We start from the raw sequence: 5,675 nt of genomic DNA on the forward strand, positions 1-5,675 counted from the left end.
CTATAGCTAACAGTTTTCTTGTTTTATATCCATTTCATGGGTTATAGCCCATGTTTTCCAGTTCCATGGATGACTTCTAGCTACCATAGCCACCGATACATGGTTTGAGAGGCGTCGCACAAACTCGTGTTTTTCATGTTTTTTGCCTCCATTTTCGTGGGCTATAGCTCACAGTTTTCCTGTTTTCTATCCATTTCATGGGCTATAGCGCACATTTTCTAGTTCCCTAGACGATTTCCTGCTACCATAACCACCGATACATGGTTTGAGAGTGGTCGCAAGAACTCATTTTTTCAACTTCTTTACCTCCATTTTCGTGGTCTATAGCTCAAAGTTTTCTTGTTGTCTATCCATTTCATGGGCTATAACGCACATTTTCCAATTCCCTGGACGATTTCCAACTACCGTAACCACCGATACATGGTTTGAGAGGCGTCGCAAAAACTCGTGGTTTTCATGTTTTTTGCCTCCATTTTCCTGGGCTATAGCGCACATTTTCCATTTCCCTAGACGATTTCCCGTTACCGTAACCACCGATAAATGGTTTGAGAGGCGTCGCAAAACTAGTGTTTTTCATGTTTTTTGGTACCAATTTTGTGGGATATAGCTCACAGTTTTCTTGTTTTCTATCAATTTTGTGGGATATAGCTCACAGTTTTCTTGTTTTCTATCAGTTCCCTATACGATTTCAAGCTACTGTAACCACCGATAGATCGTTTGAGAGGCGTCGCAAAAACTCATGTTTTTCATGTTTTTTGCCTCCATTTTTGTGGGCTATAGCTCATAGTTTTCTTGTTTTTTATCCATTTTAGGGGCTATAGGACCCATTTTCCTGTTAGCGAGACAATTTCCAGCTACCATAACCATCGATACATGGATTGAGAGGCATCACACAAACTCGTGTTTTTCATGTTTTTTGCCTCCATTTTCGTGGGCTATAGCTAACAGTTTTCTTGTTTTATATCCATTTCATGGGTTATAGCGCATGTTTTCCAGTTCCATGGATGACTTCTAGCTACCATAGCCACCGATACATGGTTTGAGAGGCGTCGCACAAACTCGTGTTTTTCATGTTTTTTGCCTCCATTTTCGTGGGCTATAGCTCACAGTTTTCCTGTTTTCTATCCATTTCATGGGCTATAGCGCACATTTTCTAGTTCCCTAGACGATTTCCTGCTACCATAACCACCGATACATGGTTTGAGAGTGGTCGCAAGAACTCATTTTTTCAACTTCTTTACCTCCATTTTCGTGGTCTATAGCTCAAAGTTTTCTTGTTGTCTATCCATTTCATGGGCTATAACGCACATTTTCCAATTCCCTGGACGATTTCCAACTACCGTAACCACCGATACATGGTTTGAGAGGCGTCGCAAAAACTCGTGGTTTTCATGTTTTTTGCCTCCATTTTCATGGGCTATAGCGCACATTTTCCATTTCCCTAGACGATTTCCCGTTACCGTAACCACCGATACATGGTTTGAGAGGCGTCGCAAAACTAGTGTTTTTCATGTTTTTTGGTACCAATTTTGTGGGATATAGCTCACAGTTTTCTTGTTTTCTATCCATTTTGTGGGATATAGCTCACAGTTTTCTTGTTTTCTATCAGTTCCCTATACGATTTCAAGCTACTGTAACCACCGATAGATCGTTTGAGAGGCGTCGCAAAAACTCATGTTTTTCATGTTTTTTGCCTCCATTTTTGTGGGCTATAGCTCATAGTTTTCTTGTTTTTTATCCATTTTAGGGGCTATAGGACCCATTTTCCTGTTAGCGAGACAATTTCCAGCTACCATAACCATCGATACATGGATTGAGAGGCATCACACAAACTCGTGTTTTTCATGTTTTTTGCCTCCATTTTCGTGGGCTATAGCTAACAGTTTTCTTGTTTTATATCCATTTCATGGGTTATAGCGCATGTTTTCCAGTTCCATGGATGACTTCTAGCTACCATAGCCACCGATACATGGTTTGAGAGGCGTCGCACAAACTCGTGTTTTTCATGTTTTTTGCCTCCATTTTCGTGGGCTATAGCTCACAGTTTTCCTATTTTCTATCCATTTCATGGGCTATAGCGCACATTTTCTAGTTCCCTAGACGATTTCCTGCTACCATAACCACCGATACATGGTTTGAGAGTGGTCACAAGAACTCATTTTTTCAACTTCTTTACCTCCATTTTCGTGGTCTATAGCTCAAAGTTTTCTTGTTGTCTATCCATTTCATGGGCTATAACGCACATTTTCCAATTCCCTGGACGATTTCCAACTACCGTAACCACCGATACATGGTTTGAGAGGCGTCGCAAAAACTCGTGGTTTTCATGTTTTTTGCCTCCATTTTCATGAGCTATAGCGCACATTTTCCATTTCCCTAGACGATTTCCCGTTACCGTAACCACCGATACATGGTTTGAGAGGCGTCGCAAAACTAGTGTTTTTCATGTTTTTTGGTACCAATTTTGTGGGATATAGCTCACAGTTTTCTTGTTTTCTATCAATTTTGTGGGATATAGCTCACGGTTTTCTTGTTTTCTATCAGTTCCCTATACGATTTCAAGCTACTGTAACCACCGATAGATCGTTTGAGAGGCGTCGCAAAAACTCATGTTTTTCATGTTTTTTGCCTCAATTTTTGTGGGCTATAGCTCATAGTTTTCTTGTTTTTTATCCATTTTAGGGGCTATAGGACCCATTTTCCTGTTAGCGAGACAATTTCCAGCTACCATAACCATCGATACATGGATTGAGAGGCATCACACAAACTCGTGTTTTTCATGTTTTTTGCCTCCATTTTCGTGGGCTATAGCTAACAGTTTTCTTGTTTTATATCCATTTCATGGGTTATAGCGCATGTTTTCCAGTTCCATGGATGACTTCTAGCTACCATAGCCACCGATACATGGTTTGAGAGGCGTCGCACAAACTCGTGTTTTTCATGTTTTTTGCCTCCATTTTCGTGGGCTATAGCTCACGGTTTTCCTATTTTCTATCCATTTCATGGGCTATAGCGCACATTTTCTAGTTCCCTAGACGATTTCCTGCTACCATAACCACCGATACATGGTTTGAGAGTGGTCGCAAGAACTCATTTTTTCAACTTCTTTACCTCCATTTTCGTGGTCTATAGCTCAAAGTTTTCTTGTTGTCTATCCATTTCATGGGCTATAACGCACATTTTCCAATTCCCTGGACGATTTCCAACTACCGTAACCACCGATACATGGTTTGAGAGGCGTCGCAAAAACTCGTGGTTCTCATGTTTTTTGCCTCCATTTTCATGGGCTATAGCGCACATTTTCCATTTCCCTAGACGATTTCCCGTTACCGTAACCACCGATACATTGTTTGAGAGGCGTCGCAAAACTAGTGTTTTTCATGTTTTTTGGTACCAATTTTGTGGGATATAGCTCACAGTTTTCTTGTTTTCTATCAATTTTGTGGGATATAGCTCACGGTTTTCTTGTTTTCTATCAGTTCCCTATACGATTTCAAGCTACTGTAACCACCGATAGATCGTTTGAGAGGCGTCGCAAAAACTCATGTTTTTCATGTTTTTTGCCTCCATTTTTGTGGGCTATAGCTCATAGTTTTCTTGTTTTTTATCCATTTTAGGGGCTATAGGACCCATTTTCCTGTTAGCGAGAAAATTTCCAGCTACCATAACCATCGATACATGGATTGAGAGGCATCACACAAAATCGTGTTTTTCATGTGTTTTGCCTCCATTTTCGTGGGCTATAGCTAACAGTTTTCTTGTTTTATATCCATTTCATGGGTTATAGCGCATGTTTTCCAGTTCCATGGATGACTTCTAGATACCATAGCCACCGATACATGGTTTGAGAGGCGTCGCACAAACTCGTGTTTTTCATGTTTTTTGCCTCCATTTTCGTGGGCTATAGCTCACAGTTTTCCTGTTTTCTTTCCATTTCATGGGCTGTAGCGCACATTTTCTAGTTCCCTAGACGATTTCCTGCTACCATAACCACCGATACATGGTTTGAGAGTGGTCACAAGAACTCATTTTTTCAACTTCTTTACCTCCATTTTCGTGGTCTATAGCTCAAAGTTTTCTTGTTGTCTATCCATTTCATGGGCTATAACGCACATTTTCCAATTCCCTGGACGATTTCCAACTACCATAACCACCGATACATGGTTTGAGAGGCGTCGCAAAAACTCGTGGTTTTCATGTTTTTTGCCTCCATTTTCATGGGCTATAGCGCACATTTTCCATTTCCCTAGACGATTTCCCGTTACCGTAACCACCGATACATGGTTTGAGAGGCGTCGCAAAACTAGTGTTTTTCATGTTTTTTGGTACCAATTTTGTGGGATATAGCTCACGCTTTTCTTGTTTTCTATCAATTTTGTGGGATATAGCTCACAGTTTTCTTGTTTTCTATCAGTTCCCTATACGATTTCAAGCTACTGTAACCACCGATAGATCGTTTGAGAGGAGTCGCAAAAACTCATGTTTTTCATGTTTGTTGCCTCCATTTTTGTGGGCTATATCTCATAGTTTTCTTGTTTTTTATCCATTTTAGGGGCTATAGGACCCATTTTCCTGTTAGCGAGACAATTTCCAGCTACCATAACCATCGATACATGGATTGAGAGGCATCACACAAACTCGTGTTTTTCATGTTTTTTGCCTCCATTTTCGTGGGCTATAGCTAACAGTTTTCTTGTTTTATATCCATTTCATGGGTTATAGCGCATGTTTTCCAGTTCCATGGATGACTTCTAGCTACCATAGCCACCGATACATGGTTTGAGAGGCGTCGCACAAACTCGTGTTTTTCATGTTTTTTGCCTCCATTTTCGTGGGCTATAGCTCACAGTTTTCCTATTTTCTATCCATTTCATGGGCTATAGCGCACATTTTCTAGTTCCCTAGACGATTTCCTGCTACCATAACCACCGATACATGGTTTGAGAGTGGTCGCAAGAACTCATTTTTTCAACTTCTTTACCTCCATTTTCGTGGTCTATAGCTCAAAGTTTTCTTGTTGTCTATCCATTTCATGGGCTATAACGCACATTTTCCAATTCCCTGGACGATTTCCAACTACCGTAACCACCGATACATGGTTTGAGAGGCGTCGCAAAAACTCGTGGTTCTCATGTTTTTTGCCTCCATTTTCATGGGCTATAGCGCACATTTTCCATTTCCCTAGACGATTTCCCGTTACCGTAACCACCGATACATTGTTTGAGAGGCGTCGCAAAACTAGTGTTTTTCATGTTTTTTGGTACCAATTTTGTGGGATATAGCTCACGGTTTTCTTGTTTTCTATCAATTTTGTGGGATATAGCTCACAGTTTTCTTGTTTTCTATCAGTTCCCTATACGATTTCAAGCTACTGTAACCACCGATAGATCGTTTGAGAGGCGTCGCAAAAACTCATGTTTTTCATGTTTTTTGCCTCCATTTTTGTGGGCTATAGCTCATAGTTTTCTTGTTTTTTATCCATTTTAGGGGCTATAGGACCCATTTTCCTGTTAGCGAGACAATTTCCAGCTACCATAACCATCGATACATGGATTGAGAGGCATCACACAAAATCGTGTTTTTCATGTGTTTTGCCTCCATTTTCGTGGGCTATAGCTAACAGTTTTCTTGTTTTATATCCATTTCATGGGTTATAGCGCATGTTTTCCAGTTCC

Source organism: Lolium rigidum, chromosome 4 (assembly GCF_022539505.1).
Source record: "Lolium rigidum isolate FL_2022 chromosome 4, APGP_CSIRO_Lrig_0.1, whole genome shotgun sequence".
Lineage (NCBI taxonomy): Eukaryota > Viridiplantae > Streptophyta > Magnoliopsida > Poales > Poaceae > Lolium > Lolium rigidum.